The sequence below is a fragment of the Peromyscus maniculatus genome, chromosome 13 (genome assembly GCF_049852395.1).
Source record: "Peromyscus maniculatus bairdii isolate BWxNUB_F1_BW_parent chromosome 13, HU_Pman_BW_mat_3.1, whole genome shotgun sequence".
Taxonomy (NCBI): domain Eukaryota; kingdom Metazoa; phylum Chordata; class Mammalia; order Rodentia; family Cricetidae; genus Peromyscus; species Peromyscus maniculatus.
The window spans coordinates 28,583,030-28,607,043 of NC_134864.1; the positions used below are offsets into that span (position 1 = coordinate 28,583,030).

The window sequence follows — 24,014 nt, forward strand, 5'->3', positions numbered from 1 at the left end:
ACTCAAACCTCCTGCTCCCCCCAAGCTCTCATTCCCCCATCCCTTGCCCCCCATTACTCCCTCACCCCCAGTTTGCTCATGTAGATCTCATCCATTTCTCCATCACTGGGCAATCCCTGTGTCTTTCCTAGGGTCTTCCTTACTAGCTAGCCTCCCTGGAGCTGTGGGTTGAAGTCTGGTTATCCTTTGCTTTACATCCATTATCCACTTATGAGTGAATACGTAGCATGTTTGTCTTTCTGAGTCTGGGTTACCTCTCTCAGGATGATATTTTCTAGATCCATCCATTTGCCTGCAAACCTCATGATGTCATTGTTTTTCTCTGCTGAGTAGTACTCCATTGTGTATATGTACCACATTTTCTTTATCCATTCTTCATTTAAAGGGCATCCAGGTTGTGGCTATTACAAATAATGCTGCTATGAACATAGTTGAGCATGTGTCCCTGTGGTATGATTGAGCATTCCTTGGATATATGCCCAAGAGTGATATAGCTAGGTCTTGAGGAAGATTGATTCCCAATTTTTTGAGAAACCACCTTTCACAGTATCATTGACTCTTAAGTAAATATTTATTCATTTTGCATAAATGAGAATTCTCTCTCTCTCTCTCTCTCTCTCTCTCTCACACACACACACACACACACACACACACACACACACATACACACACACACACACCATCTTCTGAATGAAACCATGCAATGCAGATAAAATGTTAGCAGCCCTGGATTCAAGCCAACTGTGTGAATCTAGAGTTCATTTTCCCATAAGCCACTCTGAGTATTGTGGCCCCATTGTAATAACATATATGCATGATGTTCTGGGAGGAAATGCTATTCTACACTCCCTTCGATGTTGGAATCTGTTGTACTGAGCCAATCTGGATTAGTAATTATACCACGCTTTGGAAAGTCGTGTAGGACAAGGCATTTGTTGAGTGGATTATTACAATTCCCACAGCTACTTTTCTGAGGGATACCATTTTTCATATCCTGATGAGCTGTCACCTGCTCCCCCTCTTCTCAGGAACATCATCACAGTTGACAGGTCTTTATCGCCTCAGCCCAGAAGCCTTGCCCATGGAGCACAGCTGAGATGACCCTTCACTAATTGATTCTGTCATTTCTAAGAGGCAGAGACCACATCTGCAGGGACCTGGTTGGTACCTTGGTTTTAATGAAGCAAAAGTAGCTTCTGTGTTTGTCTGTGAAATAGCACTGAATTAGCTTGAGCTGAAAGTGAGTTCAGTCCTTTGAGATGATCAAAAACCCACCAGTCCCCTGTGATGAGTACTGGAGACCTTCTCCATGAGTCCTTCAGAGGAACCTCCCCCAACTTCCTCCTGTGAAAAAGTAGCATTGAGGTTGCAAACACTAATCTCCATGAGCTCTGTCAAAGACATACCACAGGTAACAGCAGACAAGCAGGACTCCTCTTTGTGCTGAATCGATGTGTGTTTCATAATATGCTTGAGTAAATCAGATAACGGAAATCAGAGGGAAATCCAGATTGCTCGGTTCAGAGACTGAAGAAAGCAAATAGCTGAGAATGGGGATGTGCACCCTGAACTCCAGAGGCTGAGCCTGGACGACTGTGAATTCAAGGCCAGCCTGAGCTACATCATGAGATCATGTCACACAGAAAGGAAGGAAGGAAGGAAGGAAGGAAGGAAGGAAGGAAGGAAGGAAGGAAGGAAGGAAGGAAGAAAGAAAGAAAGAAAGAAAGAAAGAAAGAAAGAAAGAAAGAAAGAAAGAAAGAAAGAAAGAAAGAAAGAAAGAAAGAGGGGGAGGGAGGGAGGGAGGGAGGGAGGGAGGGAGGGAGGGAAGGAAGGAAGGAAGGAAGGAAGGAAGGAAGGAAGGAAGGAAGGAAGGAAGGAAGGAAGGAAGGAAGGAAGAGAAAAGACGACCTGAGAAGGGAAAGAAGACGAGAGGGGAGAAGAGTGGAGAGAAGGAGGGAGAACAGGAAGAAGGGCAGAGGAGAGGAAGACACAGGGGGACTTTGAAACTCTCCATACAAAGGTGTGGCCCAGTCATCCATTCAAACAGTCGTTTTACAGCTAAACGAAGAGAAGGTAATTCATTCTACAATCTTTTCAGAGACAAGAATTAAATTCTTGCCTATCCTAATGTGTCCTCTGAGGACCAAAAAGCAACTTTGCCAACTGAAAGCTGAGAGAACTTAGCTGATATTCCAAAGCCAGGAAGAGCTAACCCGACAAGCATGTGCCCACATTTAAGCTAAAGTAATTTTCTTAGATTCCAGAATGATCTGTGTACCGGGAGGCACTGCTCACAGTATTTCCCAAACATTGCTTCAACGGTGTAAGATTGTCAGTGCTGGTAAACATGGTTACTACGCTCTAGCATTTCCTTTTTATTGTTGCTCATTTTTAATTCCTTTAAGCTGTGTGTGTGTGTGTGTGTGTGTGTGTGTGTGTGTGTGTGTGTGTGTGATCACTGTCATCTCTTTTCATTTCTCATTAATTCTTGGATCCCTGTCACTCTTCACAAATGCCACAGTCAAGGGATCGTTCTGACTTCTTGTCTTACACATTTTAACATTTCTGTAATGTTTTACACTGTTGATCCTATCCTCTTCAACTATTCCATTGACCTACACGAGACCTTCCTTTCCTGGGCCACCTTTCCTCACCTGTCTCTCAGAGGCCCCTTCTCTCACTGTCCCTTTAGACGCTGATGGGTCGTGTGGTCCCACCTTGATCTTTCTCATTCAATAGTCTCTCCTTAGGCAATATCACCTAAACCTTGCAGATTCATCTGTCAGCTGTTTGTCCCTTGGCCCTCAAATTCACCTCTTCAGACCAGGTCTTCTACCTGACCAGCACATCTCCTAGAAGCTTCTGGCTCCCTCTGGGTGAATCACCAGACCTCAGTGTTGAACTAATCTCCATGGGGATCTTCAGTCTCCCAGGATTTTCCCTGTTCCCACATCTCAGTTGCTTTCTCCCTTGACTACTATGTCAATGGGCTAGTAACATCTGTTAATTGTGCCCTCTAATGCGTCTCTAATAAACTCTTCATCATTAGCTGCTTCTTCGAGGACCTTATTACGGAGCATGCTCATTGAGTCATCATTTTTCTGATGTCACTCTTTCTAGTAAAGGAAAAGCTGGATTGGATCGAGAACGAGATCTGTATTTTTATCCACAACTTTCCATATTTTGACCATCGCTTTACACTGTTAAGTAGTCCCAGCCACAAAGAACTTACCATTTTGTGTTCTGATTTTTTTTGCCCTTCACATTGATTCATAATTCATCTTGCCATCTATTTATAAGGGCTCTGTTACCATCCTTTTTGATGGCTAGATTCTATGGCAAAGGTCACTCTAGGATGGCAGAGATAAGACTGCTACACCCAGCCTCATGAGAATCACATCTGACTCATAAAGCTGAGTGTCGGAGGCTTCTGCCAGATTGTAATGACCTTGAAAAGCCACTTAACTCAAAGAGCAAATTTTCCCATTTGCCAAATGAACCTAATCATAGCTGTTTGCCATCCACGGGGGTGCTGTACAGTAGAAGCAGGCTTTCGTATTTTACCAGCTTGCCTGTGCTTGTAGGATAGAAATAACTTGCTTCCCTTTGTCTCCATCTCTGAAGGGAGAGCAGGTTAATGATCACCTTACCTTCCCAGTCATCGAGGTTTGAAAAGACTAAACAGGGCGGGCAAGACAAAAACACTGAGCTTCCATTGTGCTTTAGAGTCGTCTATTATCATCATTTAAAAGCTCCTTCCTGGGCTGGGAAGGTGGCTAAATGTGAGGGCCGGAGTTTGGGTCTTCAGAACCCATGCAAAAGTTGGACAGGCATGGTAGCCACCTGTAATCCTGATACTGATGAGGCCAGAGACGGGGGATCCTCAAGCCAAGCTGACTACCTGGACTAGCAGGAATCAGTGAGCTCCTTGTTTATTTCAAGACCCTGGCTCTATAAATCAATTAAAAATAGAAGATAGCCAATGTCATCTTCAAGCCTCTACACACATGTGGATGTGCATCCACATACATACACACATATTGCATATACACATGTACCAATACCACACATATATACACACACAAAGAAACAAAAAGAAAAGATAAAAGTGAACTTCCTGACTTTCTCTCATACAGTATGGTCTTTGCCTGAAATGATGACATTTCAATATAGAAACTGGACAGGGACCTGAGGACCTGTCCCATGCCCAATTCTTGTGTCTCAGATGAAGCCAAAGAACTGAGAAGTGAGGAAGCAGCTTGGGAGGCCATGCATCTGTGAGCTGCCTCGGTCCCTTCCAGGGTGGCCCATGTCTAGGAGAAGTTTGGGATCAAAAGGAACATCAAACTTCGGGTGAGCTGCTAGTCATTTCTTTAAGAAGAAGAAAAAAACACCAGAATTAGAAAGGAAAGACATTAAGAAAATGGTGGCATCCCATTTGTTCTTGTAATGTTATATTAATGACTCGGCTAAATAACAACCTCATAAAATCCTGAATATAAGCTCATTTTCCTTTTGCTTTTTGTTGTTGTTTTGAGACAGGGCCTTACAGCATAACCTTGGCAGGTCTGGAACTTGCTTTGTAGATTAGACTGACCTTAAACTTATAGGTCTTCCTGCTTCTGCCTCCTGAGTGCTGAGTCTAAAGATGTGCACGGCCCATGCCCAGCTTCCTCCTGTTTACTTTAATGTAATAATATATCTATGCCAAAAAGATGACATATCACTGTGTGATGTTCATAGTTTCATTAGAATTTTTCTGAGCTTAGATTCAATACTCATCCATCAGTTACATGAAGGAAAAAAAAAAAACCTGTCTATTCTCCCTTTTAGCCTCAGAATTCACAATGTGGTGTTGATCTACCATCTTCATTTACGGTCATGTGAAAATGCACAGTATACTCCAGCTAGTCTCGTTTTAGTTCCTTTCCCCATCGATGAACATTTGTTTTCCTTTGTTCTTTGGCCTTGAGTGACAAGCCGGAGTTCCTCAAGAAAGTTAAGCTTTCATGACTGCACAAGACATCATTGAATTCATAAGCCTCATGTGCCCTGAGGTGCATGGCACCATGTGGCTCACAGCAGAAACAGTACTGGTTCAGCCCGAGATCCCATTGCCTTTGCTTAGATTTGAAATGAGTCTTTGTTCAGTAGGGACTCATGTCTTTACTTCGAATGGCAGGTGACTACTGAGATTTCCTGAGTAGAATCAAAGATTCACAGTCGGCAGCTTCCCTGGGGGCAGGCCATCATCTAGTCTAAGCCCAAGGATGCACGGCCACTGAGGGCCTTTTCCATTGGGGGAAACTTCTGTTTTTAGAAAGGGATTTACTAAGTCATTCCTGGTTTGTCCTTTGGGGGGAAGTGGTTTATTCATCTTACACCTTGTAGTCAGTCCATCATCTAGGGAAGTCAAGGCAGGAACTTGAAAACAGGAGATGATGCAGAGGCTATTGTAGCTAGAGTTTTCCTGCCTTGCCCACAGTCAGGGCAAATCTCTGTCACCAGTCAGTCCCACAGCCGCTCAGACCCAACCAAGTAAACACAGAGACTTATATTGCATACAAACTATATGGCCGTGGCAGGCTTCTTGCTAACTGTTCTTATAGCTTAAATTAATCCATTTCCACAAATCTATGCCTTGCCACGTGGCTGGTGGCTTACCGGCATCTTCACATGCTTCTTGTCATGGCGGTGGCTGGCAGTGTCTCTCTGCCTCAGCCTTCCGCTTCCCATAATTCTCCTCTCTCCTTGTCCCACCTACTTCCTGCCTGGCCACTGGCCAATCAGTGTTTTATTTATTGACCAATCAGAGCAATTTGACATACAGACCATCCCACCGCAGGCTATAGAGGAGTGCTGCTTGCTGGCTTGATCCTCAAGGTTTGCTCAGCCTGGTTTCTAAACACTCCAGGACCACCTGCCCAGGGTGGCACCACCCACAATGGACTGGGCCCTCCCATATCAATCACCAGTTGAGATGATGCATCACAGGCTTATGCACAGGCCAGTCTGGTGGGAGCATCATCACAAGTTGCGTTTTCTCTTCCCAAATCACTCTAGCTTGTGTTCAATTGACATGAAGACAGAGAACACAGTAACAGACCCAGAAAAACAAACATTAAATGTTCTCTCTCATGTCTGAAACGTAACTTCAAATATTTAGAGTTGAGTGTTTAATTTGGAGTGTGTGTGTGTGTGTGTGTGTGTGTGTGTGTGTGTGTTGAAACCAGGAAGGAAGAAATGTATCATTGTTGGTGGATGGGCGTGGAGAAGGGGCTTAACGGAGAGGGATTGTAGATCACGGGGGATATAAAGGGGGAAAGGGAAAAAATGAGGGGAAAGTTTAAGTGGGCATAGAGTGGGAAGGCAGGACAAAAGGCAAATAGTGAGGGATAAGTAAAATGAAGGATGTATTTTTAAAAAAAAAATTTAGAGACATACTATTTAATAAGCTTCCTAAGAAATGTAATCTAAAAACAGAAAGGTTAATTGGAGTTATCCTACACAGACAAAAATTGTTCCTCCCAGAAAGCATAAGGTATTAAACACAAAGGATAGGGCAAGTATGTGCAATAGACATTGGAGTTGTTGATCAAGGGAGTCCCAAAGTCTCCCAAAAAAAACAATATAGGCTATTGTCATTGTTCTAGATTGCCAATCAGAACTTCTTGTCAAGACCCTGTTGTTGAAGACACCACGTACTTTGGTCACAGGACATGGAGAAGTCATGCCAGTGCTGATGGGGAAGCTTCCTCTCTTCCAGATAGCTTTCACAGTGCTAGAAGGGGTGACCAAGGATGCAAGGAGAGAAGTCATCAACAGACTCACCCAGCTGCAAATACTGCAAGCTATGATCATGAGTGACTCGGCAAACTATGCCTATTGGTGCAATAGTGGTATGGCGGTAACTGATAGCTTTCTAATTGGATTTAAGGCTCACCCTACAAGAGGGTCTCATGTCAATACTGTAAATCTGCCCAAGAATTATGACCCAAGGATGCACAGCCGCTGGTAGCCCTTTCCACTAGGGAAACTTCAGTGTTCAGTAAGAGATTTGCTTACTAATTCATGTCTGTCTTGTGGTAATTTTTTTTTACTCATTTTTCTCATTGGATGCTTTAACAGCCACATACAACAACACAAAATCTAAGGGTAGACAAGATGACAGCTTGAATTCTATTCCCAGAGCTCCTAAACAGTGTCCTCTGGTCCACAAGCACATGGCATGAATGTGCCCACACTCTCACAGAGATAATAACAACAATAATAAGGTTTTTTAATCTAAGACTTTGTAGGAAATATAGCCCCCATGCTCTGCTTTTTTAATAAGCTGACATTTACATGACATCGAACATCTATAATCTAAGAACTCATTTATGTCCTAAAACCTATCAAGCAAGCATCAGCTGGTTTGTCTACAGCTTGGAAAGAGCACTACAGTACACATCTGACATTTCTTCTGGGTTTGTGTCTATTTTTAGTGACTATGTCTCCATTTCTAGTATTGAATATGGGACTGTGGTCATCCACACTGTGAGAGATAAGTAGAAACATTTGGCCCCAGATTTTTCTCATCACCTCAGCTCTAGGCCTCTGTGGGAAGTGGATGATGACCAAGGATGTTTACATCTTAATCCCCAGCCCCTGGGAAGGTGTTTCCTTACAGGACAAAGGGGAGAGACTTTACAGATATGGTTAAAGTTCCTGGTGGGATCAGTGTGGTCATAAGAGATCTTAGGAAAGGGAGGCAGATGAGTCTGAGTCAGAAAAAGACAACAGAGTGGAGGTCAGAGAGAGAAGGAAGGACTGGAGATGTTAAGTGGCCAACTTTGAAGATAGAGGCCGGGTCTGCAAACCAAGGAACACAGGCCTCCTCTACAAAGGCCAGGAACCAGATTACCACTCAGAGATAACCGAAAAGACCCATTTCAAACCTGCGGCCTCCAGAATGAGAATTAACTGGTGGGTGTTGTAAGCCTCCAGATTCATGGTGTCATGGCAGCAGCAGCAGAGAGCTAATACAACTCTGGTTTGATAGTATTCCTGTCGGGAAGAGCACACTACAGACATAAGACTGGAAGAAGGGAAGCATTAGGCACTGCTCAGTCCATAAAGTAAGGTAGATTCTTGCTCTAAGTGCTTGAATTTCCACCCATAAAGTCAGAAAGGGCTTGTTCGCAGAAGTAGAGCACAGACGAGCAACAGTGAGAGCCAGTGGCTGCCAGAGACTGTGCTGGGTGAGCATGGGGGTTATGAGCCCCATTGTGTGCAGGCCCATGGGCTTCACCAACTCCTACAGTTCATTTATGACTTTCTTTTTGAAATAGTCTCTTATGTAGCCCAGGTTGGCCAAGGATGACCTTGAATTTCTAATCCTCCTGCCTGTGACTCCCAAGTGCATGAACCACCCACCACACCTCGTTCACATGGTGCTGGGGATGGAGCCCAGGGCTTTGTTCATGCCACGCAAATACTCTGCCAACTGAGCTGCGTTCCCAGCTCTCCTTGTTTCTAATGCCATGATGTATATTTTAAAATTCATTGCATTGTGTATACCTCAGGTTTACCCCATGATGCCTTGAGGTGCCTACAGATGGTACAATGGTTACCATAGTGAAGCAGGTTAGCGTGTCAACCCTTGCCAACAGTTACACTCTCTGGCAAGAGCAGCTAAAATCGACGCTGAAAGAGATCGGAACACAATAGAGCTTTATCAGCTTTGTCCTCGAGTAGACCGTGAGAGGCTCTTGATACACTTTTTAGCAAAATCAGGCATGGCCAGAACTCAGCACCAAGGCTGGGTGCACTGGCTGCACAGCGGTCCTTCCAAAAAGGCTCCTTCCTCCCCTCAGCAGCAGCTTGGTGTGGGCGCCCCGCAGAGCCTTGCAGGCTGAGCAGAGCCCCGCAGGCAGGCGGCAGAGCTGGGCAGGAATCTGGCCTGTCATTAAGGAGCCAAAGCAGGGAACACACTGACATTGTGGGTGGGTTGTCGTTGACTGGGAGAGAGAGAATTCATCATTTGGACACCTGAACATATGAATAAAAATAGATTTTTCTAAGAAACATAAAGCAGTCTCAAATCTCTCCCAGGACTGTAGCAGCTTGAGCGAAGAAAAGAAAGAAAAAATGGAGACTCAGCTTTTTTAACTGACATGTATTAATTAATTGCACCCATTAATAGGGTTCGATGCAGTTATAACAAATGCATAAGGCACAGAGGGGTCAAGTGGGGATAGTTGGAATTGTCATCTCCTTATCATTTCCTCTGTGCTGGAATGTCATAAAATATGTAGTAGGTTATTGTGAGCCGTGGTCAACTCACTGTGCTTAGAACGCCAGAGCTCAGTCCTTCTAACTGTCTGCATCCCATCCTTCACAACAGCAAGATATGCAAGCAGGCCAGCCTGCCACCCGTGGCATGCCCTTCAGTGGAGAACCCATAAGGGAACAGCCTTTCCCAGAATAGGGTTGTGTGTCCACTGGCTTCTGCTTGTTTCTACCCAAGGGAGGGACCCACAATTGAGGGAACTCAAGAGGAAGTCGTCCAGGCAGCATATCCCATTCAGGTGCCTAAAACCAGGCAACAAGCTGCCTCCAGGAACCCAGGGCCCAGGCCGGCGGCACATTGTGCTTCGGGAGCTGGTATTCTCCCTTAACTGGTGTCCCTCTTAACATAAGCGTAGGAAGAGGGGGTCAGGTGGGTGATTGTTTCTGCGCTGGTCTTTAAAATGGTTCCTGCAATGTCATTTCATGTACTCTCAACCATGTGCACTCAACGATTTGAAACTAGATCTTGTTGGATTCCCCGGATCTGCATACAGAAGGCAATGAGCCCACCACGCAGGGGCTGGGAACAAATTCACTTCATACTGAAGCCAACAGTCCACCTCCACATGTCTCCCCCTTCCAGAAACTGCTGGCATGCACAGGAAAGGAACGACTGTTGTTCGTGTGTGTGTGTGTGTGTGTGTGTGTGTGTGTGTGTGTGTCCATGGATGAGCAAAGCCACTGGAGACAGGGTGGGTTCTTTTCATACCATGCCACTTCAAAAGGATGTAGCTCTTCATAAAGGATGGTTTTTATTGAGATGCGGTGCACTGCTTAACTTCTCCATTGGACGAGTACAACACGGTAGTCTTAGTGCAATAGCAGCCCCTACAGTCAATTTCAGAACACTTCCAATACCACCGACCCCCTGACTATTAGAGTTGTGTTCTATTCCATAGCCCTCCCTTCTGCCCTGAATTACCCCCACAGTCTACCTCCATGAATTTGCCTATTCTGAACATTTCAAATATATGGCCCTTTCATTTAGCATAACCCAGGTTGTAATATGTATACATGATCTCTTTGTATAAGGAAGTGATACTTCACTGTACAGAAGGCATACCACATTTTATTTGTTCATCACTTGGTGGACACTTGGATTGTCTCTGTGTTTTGATTTTATGCCTCTATGAAAAGCCTCGTGGACAAGTTTTCACACGTGCCTATGTTCTCATTACTCCTGGGGGTTATGATTGGGGATGGTGTGGCTGGCAGTACCTTTGTTTAACATCTTGAGAAACTGTCAGATTGTTTCTGAGGTACGCAAGCTTCTTTCATTCCACATCACCTCCGCAAAGGGATGCCAGTGTCTCTGCATCTGCGTCTCTGGTGATGCTGTCTGCATTTATCTTTAGAGTTGCAGCCAACCCCATTAGTATAAATTAGTGTCTCATGGTGGTTGTGGTTTATGTTTCCTTTGTGGCCAATGATACTGAGAGTCTCTTCATGTGCTGCTCCTTGGTCCTTCTTCTGTCTTCTCTTACCTATCTTTAATTTGGCTGTATGTATGTATGTGTGTGTGTGTATGTATGTATATGCATCTCATGTGTGCCTGGTGCCCACAGAAGTCAGAAAAGACATTAGATTACCTGGAACTAAGGTGGGAGGTATTAAGACAGTTGTTAGCAGCCATGTGCTAGGAATTGAGCCTGAGTCCTCTTGCAGAGAACCTCTTAACTGCTGAGCCAATTCTCCAAGCCCCAATGTATTTTTTAAAAGAATGCATTTTGTTTTTAATTAAGTGTGTATATGTCGTGACTGTGTGCAGGTGTGTGATATATGTGCAGGTACCTGCAGAGAGCAGAAAGGAGCATCAGAACCCTTGGAGCTAGAGTTACAGGCAGTTGTGAACTTTCCAACATAAGTGCCAGGAACACAAGCAGTGTTCTTAACCACTGAGACATCTCTCCAGCCCCAAAATAAGAGTTTTTTGTCAGTTATATGGTTGCAAGACTCTTTCATACCTTCATCTGTTGTCTTTTAATTTCTTTCAATTTCATTTGTTCTTTGGCCTTTTCATACGTGGACAAAATGCATTCTGACTACTCTCCCTTCCCACCCTGTCAGTCCCTTCCACCGTACAAATTCCACTGGAGAACGGCTGACCTACCAGAGACCACACACTTGTAGAGATTTGACTCTCCTGCAGAAACCATCAACTATCCATAGCTCCTGTGGTGGGGGTTTGTGAGCCCCTTCTTTCTCCATGGTGGAATTGATCTTGTCTATATCCTATGAGGTAACTGCAGCTGCTGTGAGTTTATGACCACAGTGGTCCTGTCATGTCAAGAAGACATTTGATCTGGCTCTTATAACATTCCTGCCCCCTTTTCTGCCATGGTCCTGAGCCTTGGGTGGACAAGGAGTGATGTCAGTGTCCCCTTTGTGGTGGACCACTCCACTGACACTCACTCTCTAGACTTTGACCAGTTGTGAGTTTCTCCACTAACTGCCGTTCACTGAACAAAGAAACCTACAAAGTATGAGAGCTGCACCAATACTCTGTGGGTATATAGATACAAGTTTAAAGGGGAGGTTAATGCTGTGTCCATTTAGCTAAATAATAGTACTAGTATTACCCCCTGGGGCCTATGAGCTCCTAGACTGGGTCCTTTGTCAGATTTATAGTACCAGGTATATGTTTCTTCCTCTGGAATAGGCTTTAAATCCAATCAGGAAGCAGTTGGTTACCCCTATAATATTTGTGCCACTGTTACACCACGGACATCTCTTGCCATGGTGACAGTGATTATAGCTCACGGGGTTCACAACTGGGTAAGACTCTTGATGGATTTATCCCCCACAAGCATGCATAGCACCATCTGTTGCTTATGAAAGCTTCCTGGTCAGTACCTACTTGATTTCTCCATGTCCTATGACTTCAGCAACAATGAGACATTTATCCCGTGGAATTCTCTGAAACGATCAGGAACAGTGAGCGTTCTCAATGAACTTCCATTGTAGACATATAGGATAAATTATTTATTAAAAGCAATGTATGGAACTGATGGCATAGCTCAGTGGTAGAATACTTGTAAAACATGTGCAGGGCCCTGGCCTCCACCCGCAGTCCTGCAGAGAAATGCAATGTTGCATGGTATATTATACTTCTAAAAGTCATATATTAAAAAATAAATACTGCTGGGTGTTAGTGGCGCACGCCTTTAATCCTAGCACTCAGGAGGCAGAGCCAGGCGGATCTCTGTGAGTTCGAGGCCAGCCTGATCTACAGAGTGAGATCCAGGACAGGCACCAAAACTACACAGAGAAACCCCGTCTTGAAAAAAATAAATAAATAAATACCTATCTTTTCATGCTGACAGATGGATATAAAAAAGGAAAAATATATAGAATGAGCCTGTGGTTGATAGAAAAAACTATCTTCCAAATCCCAAACTAGAACTTGTAATATGTTATCTATATGGCAAAGGATAACTAAGCTGCAGATAAAATTAAAGTAGCCAGTTAAAATAGAGATTAAGGTGGGTATGCTGGCAACACTTCATCCAAGAAGTTTGAAACCAGGCTGTGGAATATGGTGTGTGTGTGTGTGTGTGTGTGTGTGTGTGTGTGTGTGTGTGTGTGTAGATAGGTATGTATGTATGCATTATGCAATCTTGAATCCCCCAAAGTGCTCAGTGAATATACAAGGGACCTTCTAAGTGGAAGATGTTCAGCATGACATATTCAAATGTCATTACTAGTTTTGAAGATGGGGGAAGGGTCAAGAAATGTAGGCTGCCTTGAAGCTGAAAAAGGCCAACAAATAGATTCTTCCCTACAGCCTCTAGGTAGGAGCATACTGTGAACATTTGGTTTTAGACCAGAGACACCAATTTCATACTTCTCGTTTCTAGAAACACAAGGTAATTGTCTTAGGATTTCTAATGTGGCAAAACACCATACAGACATACAAGATACAGGGGAGATGAAAATGAAGGAAAGTAAGAACAAAGAAGTGAGGCAGACCTTATGAAAGACATGCAGTTGTCCTGTGTGGTGCTCAGCAGAGTGCAGGAAGTCCAGCCTAAGCAGGTGCTTAGGTCACATCCCAGAGGACAAGAATGGACTACTTGGGGCTTGCTGAAGATCTGAACTTTATTTTGTAGTCTGTGAAAATCAATGAATTTTTTTATTTGTTGTGAAAAAATGGATTACATTGTCTCTGGAGATTAATCCTTCAGTGCAAAGAGTTAAAGGGGAAAGGAATAAGAGCATGCCCCAAGGCCTGGGGCTGAGGACAGAAGACAAGGAAGGAGCAGAGTGCAGATGGGAATGTGGGAGGAGTCATTGTGGAGCTCAGCTCTGGCTGGGTTGGTAGGAACCACCTAAAACAGGCAAGGGAGTTGACCTTTCAAAGTTAAACCAAGTGTGAAAGTGGGAGCAAGCTGGGTGGGATACCACTGGTCTCCTGAGTGGGTGTCACATGAGCAGTTTGGACAGGAGTGATTGACAAGGCTTTACGAACTGAGTACAGTTATGTCTCAATTGCAGGATCTGCCTCCTGTGGGCAGTCCATCCCCTCTGCTTACCACTGATCATCCTTAGATAATGGGTCATTATTTTTCCCCACAATTGCATAGCCTATTCTGTCTCACTTTATTTCCTCTGACATCTTTTACTTTCATGAATTTTTAGGGTGTGCCTCTTCTTTGAGCCCTTTGTGAAATTTCTATCTATCTACCTATCTTCTATCTATCTATCATATATATGTATATATTTATTTATCTTCTATTTATCATCTATCCATCTCTCTCTTCTCTCTCACTCTCTCCACTGAACTATTCTTTGAAGATGTCCCCAGTCACCCAAGTAATCAGCACACACACTGTTGGAAGAAATCTGTCCTTATTGCTAACATAGAACCTCCCACCAGAAAATCTTTTCCTTCCTACATCTGCTAAAATGAGAACCATGACCTCCTTTTTATATGCACCATAAATGCTAATTAGTTCAAAACTCCGATATGCACAATTAAATTTTATCTTATAGATATAATGTCTTTAATCAGAAGTTTTTCAGGGGTAAGTCTCATTGTTAACAATGTGAAATTGAGAGCTGGCCAAAAGCAAAAATGGAAGACTACATGAAAGAGGCTTTAGACTCTGGGAAGATTCCTTCCAGAAACATGTCTTCATGCACTAGCCACCCACCCATCTCCAAAGATAACCATCCCTCCAGGGTGCTTATGTCTGATGAAGAGCTCCTTCTGGTCAACCTTTTCCCAAAGGCCCGGGCACCAGTTGCTGGTTTAGTTGTATAATTATGCAAAAAACAATACTTAATAACACTGAAATTCAACATTTTGATATCCAGGTCTTTCTGACCCATTCAAATTTATCACAAATTTAGAATACCTCACAATTGAAATATGTTTTCCCAGTACCCAGAATCTGCATGCAGAGACAGCTGCATCCCTTTTGTATTTTTTAGGAGATGACATAACAAGATTTAAGAAAACTTCTACATAAAAGACTTAGAATTTCTCTGCTTTCTTATGTTCAATTTGGAATAATAGCTAACAAGACCCAAAAAAATTTATTTTGGAAAATAACTTTCTTTTTTTATTTTTAAAAATGTCTTTATTATTTGAAGCATAAAAAAAGAGTAAACAAAAGTTGGTATTACATTTCATTTGTTATGTAGTCTTCTCAATCAAGGTATAAAAATACAGGGCCACTTAGTTTTGTGAGCTTGTAAAAAAATGTCTAAACAATCACACTTACAGGACAGAAAAGGCATTTACAACATACAGTAAGAGAGAAGATAAAGCCAGTTCAACTTTCTATAAGCCATATCCCATCTCTTCAGTGACAAATGTGCTCTCCTCTACCACCTCTGCCTTGATGAAGTTACCTACATTTTTTCTTCTTCATTTCCTTCTTATTTTACTTTTTAAGGGTGTGTGTGTGTGTGTGTGTGTGTGTGTGTGTGTGTGTGTGTGTGTGTGTGTGTGTGTGTACCAGAAGAACCAGAGTTATAGGCAGTTGTCTGCTGGGAACATAACTTGAGTCCTCTGCAAGAGCAGCAAGTTTCTTAACCACAGAATCTTCTCTAGCCCCTCTTCTTGGTGCCAATGTATTTCCTGCAATTTTCCACTTTGGAGCACACCTACAGATACTTAAATGGCCCAACTCTGTAAAGGGCGATTTCATTAGAAAGTTTAGCTTTCTCTCTGGATGTCCATTTAAGCTTCTTCCCTATCCTCCCTAAATATCCCAGCCACACCTGTGGGTGGAAACTTCAAACTGTCACTTAAATACTAATGTTTTAGTGTATAGAACCTTGAAAATTATTTTACAAACACACAAATGATATCAGTTTCCTGATGACCTATGAATTTCTTTTTGAGATGGTCACTGAGCAACTGTCAGATGATTTCCTTTCTATCATATTTGGGGTACAGTGCTCAAAGAACCAAGCTAGCCATTGGTACAAGGCAGGCTGCAGTGAGCAAAGACAGTTGGCACAGTCCCCAAGAGTGGCCAGAGTCTGCGAGCACGGGAACTAAGAACTGGGACAGAATGGAGAGTTGTTATGTGTTTGTTCACCTCAGAGACTCATGTCCTGTATCCAAGTTGGGGGCCCTTTACCATGAGAAATGGGGATGCATGGGAGGTGGCTCACTCTCTGAGGATCCATTTAGTGTGTGTCGTACAAGACAGAAGCGTACCCTCCTGGGTTTCTAGAGTCTCTTCTCCTGGAAACAGCAAGCTCCTGGTGATGCCTGTGATACTGGGAGCCATTCTCTGCCACGGTTAGTGTTTGCTCTTTAATGGGTCACGTCTTTTCTTCAGAAAGCCTGAGGGCTTACCTGCCCCTTCTGAGTTTCATCTTCAGTCACCCAATCTGCCACTCAGAGGCCAATGACCCAGGATAAGAATTAGGAGAACCTTCTACACTCTTCCCTCTTTGTCCCTGGCAGATCTGTGACCGTCCATTGTGTGCCTGGTGTGGCAGAAAAACTCACAGTTGAGGTGGAGTTGACTTAGGTAAATGTGCAGTGAAACTGATTTTGTTCTAGATTCCAAGGATGGGAGTTCAGCCTGTGCGTCTTCACACCACATGAGTAAGGAATGTGATGGGGACAGAATTGGGCTTGAGCTTGGAGGTCAGTCACTTCCTGTAACTCACTGTGAGGACTGTGAACACCTTCGTTAATGTTAACAGACCCACTCATGAAGAACAAGGATAAATGGATAACTAGCACTTGTATTACAACATTGCAATGAAGCAGTTCACATTGGAAACACCAGCCACAGGGTCTGATATGACGTAGGTGACCACTGCCATGCATCATGATGAATGTTTTAACTATGGCCATACAAAATTAAATGCCTCTAACTCTCTGTCATTGGTCCTCTATAAGAATAAAACTTACTTTGCAGAATTGTAGCAACTATGGCATTTGAGAATATGAAGATGATATATGAGCCAATCAAGTATCAGCTGTAGCAAATGCCGGAAGGGCAGTGGGAATCTCATGTGCTACTTTGGGAAGCTATTTAGCTACCTTCCATAGCTAAGTATGAGTGGAGCGTGGTGGCACACCTGCAGTTCCAACACTTTGTAGGCGGAGGCAGGACAACAGGAGTTCAAAGCCAGCCTTGGGTACATAGTGAGTCTCAAGCCAGCTTGGATGCCATAGCAAGACTCCATAGAAAAAGCAAACAAAAACGGAGAGGAGGAGGAGGAGGAGGGACAAAGAGGCAAACTGGGCACTCTGAGGAAAGAACTCACCTTATGTAACAGAGAGAGGATGTGCAGCTCAGAGATAGAACATAGGCCTAATATGCACAAGGCCCTGGGTCCTAACCACAGTGACAAAATATTAGAAGACGACCCCCTACGTGAGATCATGGTTGGCCAGGAGTCTATGGGGTGTCGTGAGTCAGAGCAAAACTGGTGTGTGTGTATGTGTGTGTGTGTGTGTATGTGTGTGTGTTTTCATTAGCTTATTAAAAAGCAAATTTCCCTGAGGTGTCTTTCGTATATTTAGTTTCCGTCAGTCCTCCCCCCATCCATTCCTGTGACAGTTTTGGCTCACAACAAGGCAAGCAGCAGGAACGTTGGCATGGCTCTCCTTGTTCTGACTTCCACGCTCTCTGGACCCCAGGGAGAGCCATTAACACAGAAGAGTGTGTCTCTGAGGAGCACAGGGTGTAGGGTCCAGAACTTTGACACCAGCAGTACATCTGTCCCCTTCCCAGAGCTGTGAGCAGCAATCACATGCAGTACCCTGGCCTGCCCAGTTTCCATATAAACAGCTTCAATAACTGCTAAATTATCCAGGGATAGAAATGGCTTGAAATTAAGATCAAGAAGGACGGCAGGAGTCCAGGGTAGATGGCCACAGAACCGGCAGCTTCACTTCTAGATACAGACACGACTGAAATATGCACACGTAGGCACCGAAAGTGTGTAAAATATTCATTGCAGCCTTAGTTTAGTAACTTCCAAGCAGGAGTGTCTATCAACAACAGAATAAATTTTGGTAAGTGCATAGGAATGGGCAGAAACCCTGAGACTCCTTTCCTCTCCCATCACTAAGGGTCACGACTTGCATGCTTCTTCTTTTCCAAAGATACATTTTATTAAACTATGTGTGCACTGTTGTTTGTGTGCACATATTTGCACTTGTATGCAGGAACCGGAGTTACAGGAAGTTGCTTGACGTAGGTGCTGCTAGGAACTGGTCCTCTAAATGAAGAGGGTGCATTCTTAACTGCTGAGCCATGTCTCCCACCCCAAGATGGACACCCATACAACAAAAGACAGGTTAACAAGAGGAAAGTGTGTCAAGTTTATTTAATCAAAGTCTTATATGACATAAAAGCCTTCAGGGAAAAAAAAGACCCAGAGAGACCTAAGAAAAGCTGTTTTTGTGCTTACTTTCAGTGAAAAACAGACAGGTTGGGGGGGGGGGGCTGTTATAGGGTCAAAGCACATGATTTTATAAACTTACAAGTTTGGGATGAGGGATCAGGATCCTTTCCTGCCTCCATGGTGAAAAGGAGACTGTCTTGATTGTTTGCTCCCAGCCATGGCTGCTGTGAGTCCATGAGTGAGACAGTTCTTTCCTATGAAGGTGGTGCTTTGGGTCGCATTCTCCCCCACCACTGACTCTAACCATCTTCCCACCCCTCTTTCTGCACCATTTCCTGAGTCTTGGAGGGAGAGAGTGCATGCAGTATGGATGCCCTACTTATGGCTGAGCATGCCACACTGCTCTCTGAATGTTGACTAACTCTGAGTTTCTCTGTTAGTCACCATCTACAAAGATGCTTCTGTGATGAGGTCTGAGAGCTACACTAACCTGGGGGTACAGTGAGAGGAATGTAGTTGGCAATTTGATACCATGTCCATTTAGCAAAATGATAGCAGTAGGTTCACCCTTGAGGCCTATGAACTCCTCAACCATGGGTCCTTGGCCATATTTATAATACTAGGCATGTATTTCCTCCTACGGATCAAGCCTTACATCCAATCAGAAAGCATTTTGTTTCCCTCATTCTATTCAGGTCACTATTGCACTGATGGCCATACCTTGACACACTGGTCTTCATTGTAGCTTATTGGGTTCACAGCTGGGTAAAACTGCTGTTGACTTTTCTCCCCCAGGAAGCCTGCATAGCACTTCTGTTAGAAAGCTTCTGGGTCAGTACCAACTTGATTTTTCCATAGCCTATAGCCAAAATATGTGATATCTTCAGCAGTAGAATATTGCCATCCAGTTCTGATAGGCATCCAATAGTAATGGCAACATGGTGTAGTGTTTTGGGATCTCTGAGGCACCCTGGACTAAGGAAGGTGTCCCACACCTGGTCCTGGGCTCTTTAAATTGGCCATCTGTGGCTTCTGGGAGGAGCATTATCCCCTGTGTAGGGTAACTTGAATTAGGCTCTTTCATATTAACAAACATACACACATAGCTAGGAATCTTATAAAATAGTAGGTTTTCATATGGCTTTTTCAAACATCCTTAATATTAGGTATCCTCCTCCTGCTCCCTCTTTCTCTTCCTCCCTACCCTCCCATCTCTCTCCCCCTCAATGCTTCTCTCCAGTTATTCTCTTCTCCCCTTTTGGATCACCTGTGTTCTGCTCCCCCCTCCCTTAAGAGGTTTATAAAGAAGTTAGGGCGATAAAACCAAGAGGACACTTTGGCTGGTTGTCATCATTTCCCACTCATGATCAGCCTCTCCTACTGGCAGCCAGGAAGAATGTCAGCAATTCTCAAGACAAGCCTGTCTACCAAGATGAGTTTTCTCTTTCTACCACATAACCCCCTCAAACATCCCAGACTCCACTGAATAACTCCAACCATCAGGAACAAAACCTCCTCAACCATCCTGGACTGAGACTATCCTAAATAAGTTTTAAAAGGATGTTGCCACCTAAAATATCCATTTAAACATCACCAGGGCTTAAGGATGCCTCCGTGGGTAAACTGCTTGCTGTGCATGCGTGGGGATCTGAGTTCAGAGCCATGCACCCATGGAAAAGCCAACTGTAGCAGCATGCACTGATAGCCTCAGCACTGGGAGGCAGACAGATCTCTGTAGCCTACTGGCCAGACAGGTTAGGCTAGAGGATGAGCTCTGTATTTGGAGAAAGACCCTGACTCAAAAAATAAGGTGGAAAGTAGTTGAGGAAGACACCCAGTGTCAACTTCCCAGTCTCCACATATGTACATATGGACAGCTTCACCTCTACACACATGCCTACACTGAGCATCCATGTATGCATCACCAAAGTACATCACCTAAGAACATCACCAAAAGGGGATCAGGATGTGGCTTCACAGTAGAACACTTGTCCAGTGTTCTTGACTTGCCCAAAGTCATGAGTTGGATATTCAGTCTAGCAAAGCAGGGGAGGGGGAAACCATGTGGACGTTCCATCTTCCCATCCATGACATTCTGTGTGGTGAGCACAGCATACATGACTTCTCACTATTCTGGCTTACCAGACTCCCTGGTTACCACTCACTACTGCAAATGCTTCCTGACTGATTACCTTGTCACTATGAAGATACAGCTAAGCTCCAAGGAGTCCATCTTCTTCTGCTTCTAGCCTCTGCAGGCACCTGCACTCATATGCACATATAGTCACATAGACACATACATGTGCTGTAAAAATATGTTGCTATGATTGGTTGATAAATAAATGTTGATTGACCAGTAGCCAAGCAGGAAGTATAGGCGGGACTAGCAGAGAGGAGAATTGGGGGAATAGGAAGGCAGAGGGAGAGAGATGCCAGCCTACCTTCCAGGGAGCAACATGTAAAGGCAACAGGTAAAGCCACGGAACACGTGGAGACATATAGATTAACAGAAATGGCCTGAGTTAAGTGTAATAGCTAGGCCTGAACTAATGGCCCAGCAGTTTAATTAATATAAGTTTTTGAGTGATTATTTTGTAAGTGGTTGCGGGGTCCATGGTGCTGGGCAGGACTGGAGAAAACTCCAGCTACATACACATAAATTTAAATTAAAATAAATTCTTTCTTTAAAAAGAAGAGCTGGGCACAGTGATGCACACCTTTAATTCCAGCACTCAGGAGGCAGAGGCAAGTGGATCTCTGTGGGCTCAAGGCCAGCCTGGTCTACATAGTGAATTCTGGGATATCCAGGGCTACATAGTAAGACCCTGTCTTTTAACAGGAGGAGTGAGGAGGAGGAGGAGGAAGAGGAGGAGGAGGGGGAGAAAATACTTTAGGCATAGGGAAGTCTTAGACTATTGACCAGGCATTTCCTATGACTTAAACAGAAAGTCTGAATTTTTGTACCCTAGTACTCACTAAGAGAAACATTCTGGCACAGAGTTATTTGAACAGCTTTTACAGATGCACTAAAACCCTGACGTTGGCAGTGTCTACAGCACTCCCCTCAGACAGCTGCTGAAACTGTTTCTAATCAGTGGGAGGGAGAAGGTGGGACGGCAGCTGCTGGGCCATGGCAGGGGAGGGAACTGCCTAATTTAGGGTAGAAAGACTAAGCAGCAGAATCTCGTTTCTTGGCTTGGAGTCCCAAACACAGAAAAGTGTATTTCGATTCTTTCTGTGACTTTTAAACTTGGCAATTTATAACTTGTAACATCTGGCTGCCGAGCACAGGGAAACATTAGCAGAGACTCCTAGACTATCTCCCTCCATCTTCTCCCCGAGTTAACGTATCACCTGCCTTTGCTGCTCCCAGAACAGAATAAAATCCTTTAAAAATAAATAACACTTACCAATCTGTTCAAGCTGAATTTGGCAAGGCTTTTATCAGCGGGGCAAGAAGTTATTTAAGAAAACTGCAGTTAGTTTAGCAGAATAGTTCTAGCTAATTAATTGTCTTCTCCAAAAGCAAACTGGAAAGTGAATTCACCAATCCAAACTGTCAGCACAGAGTTCTTCTAGGAACCCTGTTAAATAACTACCCTAATATTTGTCCCCAGGATTTTAATGGCCTGTTCATGTGTGTCTTCTCTCACTCTGTATATGAGACTCTCTCCCAGGCTCCTGGCACAGATCTGGTACACAATATATTTTGTTGAATTAATGGAGAAACTTGCCTGGTTACGGCGATGGGGTGAGAAGACTAACATGCTTACTGGTCCAGTTCAGCCTGTGTAACCAGGATTCCCTCACAGCAAATATGACCATGACTGCAGTCACCTATCTTAGACATTCTGTCTAGTCAATCTCATCCAGTATAACATAGTCGAATTTGTTATTTGCTATTTAACCCTCTCAAGTTTCTTTCACACATGTAAACAAAATAAAAACTTAAAAAAAAAGCTGTACGGTAAAAGTACTAACTCACCTATAAGTGAGCAAACACATCAGAATAACAGCAAGTCTTTGATCAGCAACCCTAAAAGCCAGAAGAGCAAGGAACAATATATTTCAAGCCTTCAAAGTAAATAATTGCCAGTCAAGATTGCTATATCTTCTGGGCGATGGTGGCGCACGTCTTTAATCCCAGCACTGGGGAGGCATAGCCATGTGGATCTCTGTGAGTTCAAGGCCAGCCTGTTCTACAGAGCGAGATCCAGAACAGGCTCCAAAACTACACAGAGAAACCCTGTCTCAAAAAGCCAAAAAAAAAATAGATTGCTATATCCCTCAGAGCTAACATCTAAAATTGACAGCAAAATAAAAGACATTTTAAAACAAAGACAAAAGAACAAAACTAGAAATCGATAGCAAGAAAAATAACAGACACTACACAAACTCATAGAGACTGAGAAATACATTGTTGGATGATAGACAAGTGTGGCTTTGAAGAAATCAGGGAAGAAATGTTACAACTTCTAGAATTAAATGAAAATGAAAGTACGACTTACCAGAACTTTCTGAATACACACAAGGCAGTTCAAAGAGGAACGTTAGAGCTACATGCCAGTGCTCACATTAAAAACGTCAGAAAGATCTGACAATTGGGGTTGGATACCCAAGATCTCTTGTTCTCTGCATTTGGACTGATGGTAGCTTTCTTTAATGGTTTCCTTCTGATGTAAAGAGAAGTTACTTTCATGAGGGTTGAGAGCTGCACTTCTCTGTGGGTATAAGGCTAGCCATGTACAACACAACTCCTGCACCTCAGACTCAGGGAACATGGTAGAAGAGAGAGGAGGCAGAAAGATTGCAAGAGCCAGAGAACCAGGAAAGCCGCTGTGAGGTTGTGTCTCTGAGGAACGTCAGGGACGCTACCCCTGTGATAGATACCTCAACAACATGGCTGCCTACACAAGACCTGAAGAAGCATAACACCAATTGAAATGCTAACATGCTCGGGGAAATATCACCAAGATATTTCCATAGACTAAGAACTACGGGCAACTAAGAAATGCTGAGAGCCGAAGAAATGGTCTTCTTCGGGGATGAGCCCCCTAATTGGTGATTCAATACTAGGCGGTCAGCCCTGAAACAATAGATATACAAATAACATTACACAGACTGAGCAGGCTGTATTTATCTATTTAGGCACTGTGTGTGTGTGTGTGTGTGTGTGTGTGTGTGTGTGTGTGTGTGTGTGTAATTTAAATCATACAATGTATATGTCCTGATCAACAGAATTGTACTTTAATTAAATAGGAATATGAAAACCCACAAATATTTAGAAACTGTAAAAGTGAATAGTATATAAGTCAATGAAGAAATTACAGAGAAATAAATATAGAAATTGTGTGTGTGTATGTGTGTGTGCGCGCGCATACACAACAATGGTGACTAAAGAAAAAGAGGACATGGTTTTGAGAGGGAACAAGGGAGGATGAGTGCCTGACAGAGGCTGGAGGGAGGGAAGAAAAGGAGAAAATATAATTATATTTTGATTTTTTATTTTATTAATTTCTTTGAGTCGAGGATAGCTGAAAGTAGTAGCACAAATGGATCGTCCTGGGTTCGAGGCCAGCCCTGGTCTCTGTTGTAAGTTCCAGGCCAGTCGGAGCTATATAGTGTGACCTCATCTCAAATAAATAAATAAAAATCAAGGGTATCTCAAATAACCTAACCATGTACTTCAATGTCCTAGAAAAGCAAGGACCAGCTAAACTCAAACATATTAAACAGCAAGAAATAATGGCGCTCAGGACAGAAATTAACAGAACAGAGAGTGCATGAGCAATACACAGAATCAAGGGGGTCAAAATTCTTCTCTTTGGAAAGAAAAAAAAAAGACTGACAGACCCTTA

General features: G+C 43.5%; 1 protein-coding gene across 11 annotated transcripts in view; it reads left to right on the forward strand.

Annotated features, from left to right (window-relative positions):
- Positions 1 to 24,014, forward strand: part of Dlgap1 (DLG associated protein 1) — an 838,155-nt gene that overhangs the window by 627,459 nt on the left and 186,682 nt on the right. The window lies entirely within an intron of this gene.